Below are 10,150 nucleotides of genomic sequence, written 5' to 3'. Positions count from 1 at the left end.
CACACAGACGCATATAGGGCAAATACTTTTTGTGTGCACGTTTCAGTTGTTGTGCATAACCAGAAGCGTAATTTTACTTCGGCCTTTAGGACCTTGCAGGAGCCCACCGGCGGTGCTTGCTGTGTGAGGATACAAGGAGACCGCGCGCGTTTGCTCCTCCCAAAACTGGGGGAATGGAGCAGATATTTAAAGGGACCCGGATTCCCTTTCACTGCCTGTTTATACTTAAAGGAACAGTGCAGTTTATCTCGGAGTGTCGGGGGACTTCACGAACCGACCTCCCATTAACAGTTGTTCCCTTCTGTACTGTGCAGTGATTGAAAAGCTATCGATTTCAGTGACTTGCGCCTTTCTAAAATGTCACACTCTTTTTGATGATCCATTTGACTTGAATTTGGAAAGACTTCAGAATTGTGCAGTGTGACGAAAGTTTCGTTTAAAGCTGGAGTAAAATGTGTTTCAAAATATTATTTCTAACTCTCCCCCCAACCCCAAATTTTAGAACACTCTGCAATATTGACTGGGAAGTTCCCAAGTTCGTTCCTTGATCTGTGCTGTTAGTGGATCTCAGCCAAGGCAGCAGTTCAGGGGTTTTAATTGTCCTCGGTACCAGTGGGCTAAATATGATTAAAAATTAGCCAGTGCTCCTGCTCTTGATACCGATCCAATGACGTTAACTGGATAATCACCTCAACTGGGAAGTGTGTGGTTGTAATTTGAGGGCAGGACTGGACTCGACTCTGATGCCTAACACAGTGGAAATGTGAATCCTGTATTTAAAGTAACAACGTTTGGAACTTCAATTTGCAGGGTATTTGAAGGTGAGGGTCTACAGCTGGGAAACTGAAACCAAACATCACGGCAAGATTTGAGAGATTCACCGGATTGATCAGGATCAACCTTTCATCAGCCTTTGGAAAAACACCAATCACAGCGGTGAGAAACAGGACACATGTTCTGCGTGTGGATGCACCTTCAACCAATCGTCTAGCCTTTGAGACTCGTGTGGCCACCTGACTCAACACTGTAAATGTAGGGACAGTGGGAATGGATGCAGATGCTCGTTGGGTGGAAAGACATCAGGGAGAGACCGTTTACCAGCTGAATATGGAAAGATTCAGTCTTTCATCTCACCAACTGACATTCGAGGACTTAGATAACAGACTTTCTCCTGTGAATATAGAGCTGGGTTACTGGGCCGTGATATTTTTACTTGTTCATCTTCTTGACTGTAAACCTTTGCCAATTACTTAATGTGATGGGTTTACTTGTACATTTTTTTTTAAATACATTTACTGAGTGGATTCAAATTTAAATTGAAACCATATTTGCACGATTCTCTATTCATACATCGAAGGTGAGAGAGATGCTGTCAGGAACGCGCTAAGTCCTGGAGTAGAAACGGATTTACAGACTGTATTTTGTGTTTAGTGATCCCATGCGTGATAGCTATCTCTACTCTGGACACCAAGGCAAAGAGCGGCACTCTGGAAGGTATGAGGAACTGAGACTTCTCCCTGAGAGTAACCAAAGGCATGAGAACTGAAACAATCTCGAGATAGAAAGGAGAAAAGGACCAAAATATAACAGGACATCAATTAGTCTCCTCTTATCATGGATATTTCAAATATCGAAACATTGTATTACTTGAAATATCAAAGTATTAAACTCCATCCCAGTTTTCGGGGTTAGTAATATCAGCAGAAACAAATCCCAACTGACAGAACGAACACGATTCAGTCAGGATGCGATTAACAGCAGTAATAACAGTAGAACATTACCTCTGCAGTCACTTGTGAACACGCAATTCAGATGACTGAGTGAATTCCTTTCCACACTTCCCCAGTGTGAATTAGCTGGAGTTTCAGCAGGTTGGATGACTGAGTGAACCCCTGCCCACACACAGAGCAGGTGAACGGCCTCTCGTCGGTGTGACTGTGACAATAAATTTCTAGATCAGACGGGGAACTGAATCCCTTCTCACAGTCTCCACATTCCCACGGTTTCTCCATGATGCAGGTGTCCTTGTGTCTCCCAGGTTGGATGATCAGTTGAAGCTTTGTCCACACACAGAACACGTGTAATATCTCCCTGCAGTGAATGGTGCAATATTTTTTCAGCTGTTTATCTGATTGAAGCTCTTTCCACAGTCAGTGCACTGGAACACACTCACTCGGATGTGTGTGTGCTTTTTCAGTCACACTGATGTCTGAAATATTTTCCCACAGACATGTTGTGGAAAAATATTTGCGAGACTGTATAATATATAAAGAGAGGTTTATTAAATCGGAGACATAGCTTTGGGAGAAGTGTTAGAGACCCCTGTCTCTAACCAGCTTCTCAATTTGTTATCTCCAGTGAGGTTCTTTTATCTTACAAATTACGTCACTTTACATCACATGATTTAGCACTAGTCCTTAAGTCTAATCATCGCATTACAAGGTTTACAAAGCTTTTCATACAATTACTATCCAAGGCTGGGCTCTTGATATAAACCATCCTCGCATTGCGACAGGGCATTATAAACAAGTGCAGGATTTTTAGCACCGGTATAGACAAACATACTGCCACTTATCTCTCCAGTCGTTCATTATCTCACTTTCCTATCTCCATAACGCAAGGCCAGCATACCTTGAAGTCTAACTGTTTTTTTTTATATAAAGCATAATGCATCAGTATTGTCCCTTACAAAATTCATTAAAGGGGAGAATAAAAACAAATGTTTGGTCCCGTATACTAGTCAAGTATATGTCCAAAAATCCGCTCCAACAATATTCCCCCTTTTGGTCCTGGAGGATGTTAACGAAATCCAGATGACCACAATGATAGTAGCATGGTGTCATATATTCGTCCTTTGAGGTATGTTACTTCCCTGCTGTTCCGTATGTCCACCTTGCCTGTAGCTTTAGGCTACCCTTCAATGATAGTGGTCGGTGTCATCGTCATCTGTTTCTTCATCCTTGGTGTCTTCAAGTATTTCCATCAGGTGTGCTTCTTCTTCGGCGATTATACTGGCTACTTGCATCAGTCAAGCCATCATAACTTTACAGCAGATATTAAAACACCCTATAATCAGACAGCAACTAATTATTATTACAACCAGAATAATTACTCCATGCAAAAGATAGGAACCACAGGATTCCCCTAACAGCCAGTCAAACCAGCCAGATCCTCCTGCCGTCGTGGATAACTTCTTTACGTCCCTTCTTATGTGATCAGCGAGGTTGGTGATGTTTTCTTAGTTATCGGGAATGTAAGTGCAACATTCAGCTCCAATTAAGGCACATGTGCCCCCACTTTGTGCTCGTATATAATCTAGGGCCATTCGATTCTGGAGTACCATTGTGCGTATGGCTGCCATTTCAGCCGTTATGCCCTCCATTGCTTCAGCAGGGTCGTTAACTATCTGTTCCAGTACCCTCTCTAGGTTATATAATTCATCTATGGTGCGCCCTATCCCGAATGTGAGCATCATGACCCCAAATAGCCTCTCTACCGGGGTAAGATATCGTCTTAGTCGACCTGGTGTCTGTATTTCTGCTAAAGTACGTACCCCTCTGACAAAAGGGGACCACATATCCCAAATAACAGGACCCCCTTCAGTCCTCTGGCAACCATGGGTAGGCCGTATGCCCGCACACAAATAACTGCCATTGTATGTTGTTAGATTCGATCGCAATCTCTCTCTCAGCCCCCGTCACCACCTAATCTTAGGGTCCCAGTTCTGACTACTTGTCTGATTCTTCAAATCCTCTATTTCCAAGAACCCCTGGTTTGTGGTTTCGCTGGCTATTATGTTCCACCAGGTGAGGTTAAAGTATCCTGCTACAAAACCTGTTTCCTCACCAGTCAGGGTACAAGTGAAACAAATGTCAGCAGTGGGCCTTCCAACTCCTAAGGTGTTGCTCAAAACCAGGAATGGTGGACGTACCGACCTATTGTATTCCGGCTGGTACCATCCGTCAATGCATCGAAAAGGTAACACCCCGATCTCCACGTTTCTTTATCCCTACTCTGGTTCCAAGGTGTAATTTACTTCCCCTGTATCGTTTTGTCGCATTACCCACTCCATTCCGAGAAGTTAATTGAGATTGACCTCAAAGGGATGCCTCCTTTGCTATGTATGGGGAAGTGCGAACATACCCAGAAACTGGAAAAGTTCTCAATTTGCGCATAAACATAAGACATGTACAAAAAGTTATTCACATGTAACTCTCGTTTCGGTCTAGCTAGCAGGCCGGACCTAATATGAACTATGATAATCTCAGCGATCGCAATATATAGTTTCATCTTATTACTCTATAATTAACAAATAGTCAAAGGCAAAATGGCCGTAGGCTTTGAAGAATCTCTCGCTGTCAATCTGTAAATCGACAAACAACAACAACTAATACGTGTGCTAAACGGCTGGTTCAAAAACCTTAAGCTGGGTCCGATGTTTCCTTTGTCCATTCCCTTTAACATCGATGCAGGCACAAGTAGCTCTGCTGATTATAACCTCATACGGTCCTATTCATTTTTGGGGCAAACTCCGGTTTTCCCGGGAGGACCCTTACCATAACGCGACTTCCCGCCAACGGGACTTCAGGGAGCTTTGTAAGCTCTGCTTCCGCGTCTCTTTCTTCCTGATTGTCCCTAACTAATTTACACATCCCTTTTAATTGAGTACTTAGTTCCAAAACATACCGTTTTATTTTGTCTTTTAATGGGCCTACATCGCCCCCCCCTGTTATGATGTTCTCTGGTAATTGCATCCTGTCATTAGTTCATTAGGGGTTAATCCGGTTGTCCGGTTTGTCGTGGTTCTTAACTTCATCAATATAACGGGTAATACTTCTGTCCACGTTTTTGCTGACGTTTTCATGGCCTTTGCCAGGAAGTTCATTCGGGTATGGTTCATGCGATCTACCATCCCAGAACTCTGCGGGTGGTAGGGGATGTAGAATGTTTGTTTTATTCCCATCAGCTGGCATATTCTTTTTACAATTTTTCTTTTTCCGGTGAAGTGGGTGCCTTGTTCATAATATCCTTGCCACTGTTGAGGCAGTGCAATCACGTGTGGGGAAAGCTCCACCCACCGGGTAAATTGATCTATAATCACTAGGCAATACCTTTTTCCATGGAATGGGCGCAAAGGACCTGTGAAATCAATTTGTACGTGTTCCCATGGCCCTCGTGGACGGGGCTGGTATCCCATTTTAATTTTAATGGGCCTGCCTGGATTATATTGTGCGCACGTAACACATTGATGGCAATATTTGGAGATATCTCGCCCGATCCCTATCCACCACCAATCTCTTCCAAGACACCCGCACATGGCCTCTCGTCCGGAATGAGACAGGCCATGATACAACTCCAGTAAGGTATTCTGTATGCATTCAGGCGCCATTACCTTGTCGTTTCGTCTCCAAACGTTATCCTTCCCTTGCGTTGCGCCCTGCTTTGTCCACATACCTATTTCCTCCTCAGAAGTGTCCTGGTGCAGTTTCTCAATACTTATCTGTTCGTCCCGGGCCCCAGCGGCACTGACTGAGGCTTCCTCACACTCTTCCTGCTCTAATGCCTTCTGTGCAGCTCCGTCTGCAGCCTTATTTCCCTGGTGACTCAGCCAATCTGTATTGTTTCGGACCGGCTCCCTCCTATGGGCTTTAATTTTAATAACCGCTACCTGTTTTGGTTTATTACTGGCTGTTAAAAGAGCTTCTATTCTCAGCTGATGCTTTATGGGATGTCCGCTAGTTGTGATAAAACCCCTTCTCCCTCATGCTGTCATATAATCGTGTACTACCCCGAATGCATATCTACTGTCCGTATAGATATTAACAATCTTATTTTCCGATAATTCCAGTGCCCGGGTGTGGCCTACCAGTTCTGCCACTTGAGCTGACGACGCCCCATTAATTCTCCCTGATATAACTGTCTCTAGATCCTGGTTAACTACGGCCAATCCGGTATGAGGTAGTCCCTCCACATATTTACCTGAGCCGTCCACAAACAAGGTTTGTTCTACGGTTTGAAGGGGGGCGTCATTTATTCTATCCTCTTCCATATCCTCACATACCTCTTCACAAAAGTGGGGTTCTCCTTTACCCATCATTCCTTCTGCGGGTTTGTTTCCGACATCGCTAATTATGGTACCGCTTTGTTGGGTGTGAAGAGGACTGCTTCCCACTTTGCCCGTCTCATATTAGATACGGGTCTCAGTTTTCCAGTTTTCAACATTTCTACCAATGTGTGTTTAGTGTGCAGAATGATGTTTCCAGTCATCACCACAGGCTCGCTTAATTTTTACCGCCCAAGCTGCGCAATCTAGCACGGCTATACATCTGGATAACCCAGTCACCACCGAGCTTTTGGTGGTAGAGTAATAGGCGAAAGGTCTCCTTTTTCCCCGTGATATTGGGTGAGCACGGCCATATAGAACCCACCTACATTGTTACAGTGGATGTGGAAATCCTTACCCATGTCAGACAGTCCCAATCCAGGCGCGGAGACTAGTTCTGACTTGATTTTACTATACGCCTGTTCTTGTTCAAGGCCCCAGTCTATGAGATCTAGGGCCGGTTTCCCACCTTTCACTGATCTTTGTATTGGCTCAGCAATTTTTGCAAAATCAAGGATAAAGTTCCGGCTGTCATTAAAGAGGCCCAGTACCATCCTCACCCGCCTTACCGTTACTGGTCTGGGCAAGTCCTTGTCAACCTTTTTCCTATCCGAGGGCATTTCTTTCAGCCCCTTTGAGAGGCAGTACCATAGGTACAGGGCCTGGGATTTCTCTACCTGGGCCTTTTTGTTGTTAACCTTAAGGCCCGCCGTTTCCAGAGCCCTTTATACTAAGTATATGTTTGCCTGATGTCTCTCCTTGGTTTCTGAGGCTATTAATACGTCGTCGACATATTGTAAAATAATATTTCTTGCCGGTACCTCTATTTGTTTTAGTATATCCCTCATGACTCGATGGAATATGGCAGGACTATTATGGAATCCTTGCGGTAATCGGGTCCAAGTATATTGTTTATCCTCCACCGTGAAGGGAAATTTTTCTTGTGATTCTCGGTCGAGGGGAAGGGCCCAAAAACCATTGGCTATGTCTCGGACTGAAAAGATCTTATGTTCAGGGGATAATCCATTAATTATTGTGGAGGAGCTGGCCACTCTCTGGTGTAATTTGGGGGTGACCTTGTTCAGGGCAGTGTAGTCGATTGTGAGTCTATAACTCCCATCTGGTTTCTCTACCGGCCATGTTGGGGAGTTAGTGGTGCTAACTGTTTCTTTTACGATACCCTTTACCACTAGCCCTTTTACTATTTCTACAACCGCTGTTCTAGCTTCAGGTCTAATAGGGTATTGTCGGTGTGGTTTAACAGATGGTCCAGGGAATTTAATAGGGTCCATCTTCGCCTTCCAGTGTCTAATTCTGTCTGTGCCCAGACCCCGGGCACACTGGCACATATGCCTCCATACCCTCCAGTCCCGAAAAGCCAGTCAGTGTTTGTGGCTGTAGCTACACCTATACTTTCCACATGGTGGGCTATCTGTCCTAAATCTCCCTTACTGCTATCCGCCTTTGGCCATGTCAGTTTCCCCTTGCCGCAATCAATCAGGGCCTTAAATTCCCTCATTACAACATTCCCCAATATTGTTCCCTCACGACTCTTGCATACATAAAATCTCATGGGTATATATAAGTTATCAATTTCCACCAATTCGGTGGTGCTCAGGTAGGCCAGTGTGGGCCGTCCATCTATTCCGTTTATCAGAGCCTTCTTGTCGGTGACGGGAAGAGGCATATTGGTAATGGATATTGAGGCTCCCGTGTCCACTCGCCTTTCACACTATCGGCCCCCTACTAGTGCAGACACATATTTCCTTCCCTCCTTTTTACTATGTACATGGGCCGCCGGACATCACCGGGTGGCTTTGTACACCTGCCACTTCTGGTATTCTTGTTCTGACAGGGTCCTTGCCTTATTAGGATAGCCATTTTTACCATAGCATGTCGCTTCCAGGTGCCCTTTCTTACCACAATACGTACATTGCTTTTCACTGCCTTTCTCTTTGTATTCCCTGGCAAAATGGACCGGTTTTCCACAATTATGGCAAGTCCCCCTTTTCTGCCCTCCACCTGTTCCCGTGGCAGAAACCTTTTCCTGCTTTATCTTTGTCTGAGATTTTTCATCGCCCCCTCCCTGGACGCCACGAGCCCACTCGACCAGTTCATCATAATCCTGGGTTACAATTGCTCCCAATTTTTATAATGGTCTGGTGTGCAGCGGATAGTCCGTCCTTGAATGCCTGGATAAATGCTCGGTCACCGCAGCCTGGCTTTCCCTGTCCAGAGCATTCTTGATATATCTGGAACAATCGTCCCCCATATTCTGAGTCTCCTTCCCCTTTTTGCTGTTTGGTTGTAGTAATTTTACCCCAATCAGTAGGGGCATTGCCTAAAACCCGTTGGATCTCGGTTTTAAATGGACAAAGGCCGCCTGTTGACCATCTACTTCGGTGGTTAAAGATACCGTGTGTGTCCAACGTCCCCCTGAAAAGGCGGCATTGGCTGCTACCGCGGTTCCTCCGGCCACTACTCCCCACCGATCTGCCGGGCAAGCCTCTCGGACTAGTTGGTGGATATCTCTGAGGTGTAGTTGGTGGCACACCCAAACTGTATCCAGCTCTGCCAAAAATTTAATATTCGCACATCGGGACTGTAATTTACCGAGGGAAGCCTTTTCTGCTGTCTTTCGCCGGGTGTAAAGGGCTTATAGGTCGCAGTGGGATTTACGGCCGTCCCCCCTCTCGTTACCGGCGCCACCGGGAGGGTTTCTAATTCTTCCTGACCCGGGGCGGTTGCTTCGCATTGATAATTCTCGTAAGGGGGCAGCGATCCCCCCCATTGAGATCGATCCTGGATCTGTTGTTCCAGCGCCAGGCATTCCTTTTCCCACTCTAAATTTTGCGTTTTTGCCTGTTTTAATTGTTTACTTGTTTCATCCATTTTCTCTTTAACCTCCTTAACCTGTTCAATTAGTCCACCTAACTGACGCACCAATAATACTCCGGCTTTTTTAGTTTTATCTTTCTTTTGTTTAACTATCCAACTTCGCTGTTGTTCTAACGTCTGGGATACATCCCAACCGTACTTTTGCATTTTCTTGATTAAGACCTGTCGATCGGTCATATAGGAATTAATTAACGACCCAGGAGGCCCGTGTTTTACATTCCCTTCCTTACCTTCCATCTTTGCCAATCTCGGATGTTTCCCTTTGTTCTTGTAATACTCACGGCCACGATTACTCTGTGGGGACTCTTTATCTTCACAACAAAGCTAGCGTGTTTCCTTACCACCAGAGTTTTTCGGCTCTCGGTTGGTGTGATCAGTTCCCTTCCGCAACAAACTTATTTAACAAAGGGTAATATCAAATTGTTATTCAGCCTCTTCCCGCTATCTACTTACTCGTATCGTATACACTATCCATTCGTGCCAGTACACCTCTCTTTTCAGTCTCTAACACCAGATTCCAGATACTGTCTTAAGTGATCACGTCTGATCGGACATTATCATGTCGTGACGCCAATTGTGTTGTGGAAAAATATTTCCGACACTTTATAATATATAAAGAGAAGTTTATTAAATCGGAGACAAAACTTTGGGAGAAGTGATAAAGACCTCTGTCTTTGAACCAGCTTCTCAATTTGGTATCTTCAGTGAGGTTCTTTTATCTTACAAATTACATCACTTAACATCACATGCCCTATCATTGCATTACAAGGTTTACATAGCTTTTCCTCCAAGGCTGAGGTTTATTTGATATAAACCAGCCTGGATTGTGATAGAGAATTAAACCAAGGGCAGACTCTTTGGCACCGGTATAGACAAACATCCCACATAATTATCTCTCCAGTCATTCATTATCACACTTTCCTATCTCCATAACTCAAGGCCAGCATACCTTAAAGTCTAACTGTGTTTTTTATATAAAGCATATTGCATCAGTATTGTCCCTTACAAAATTCATTAAAGGGGAAAATAAAACAAACGTTTGGTTCCATATACTAGTCAAGTATATGTCCAAAAATCTGCTCCAACATCCACTGTAAGGGTTTAATTATTTTCCTATCTAAGAGACAATTATACCCCTTGACCACCGAG

This window comes from Pristiophorus japonicus, unplaced genomic scaffold (assembly GCF_044704955.1).
Source record: "Pristiophorus japonicus isolate sPriJap1 unplaced genomic scaffold, sPriJap1.hap1 HAP1_SCAFFOLD_168, whole genome shotgun sequence".
Taxonomy (NCBI): Eukaryota; Metazoa; Chordata; class Chondrichthyes; family Pristiophoridae; genus Pristiophorus; species Pristiophorus japonicus.
This window is presented reverse-complemented; position numbering follows the sequence as displayed.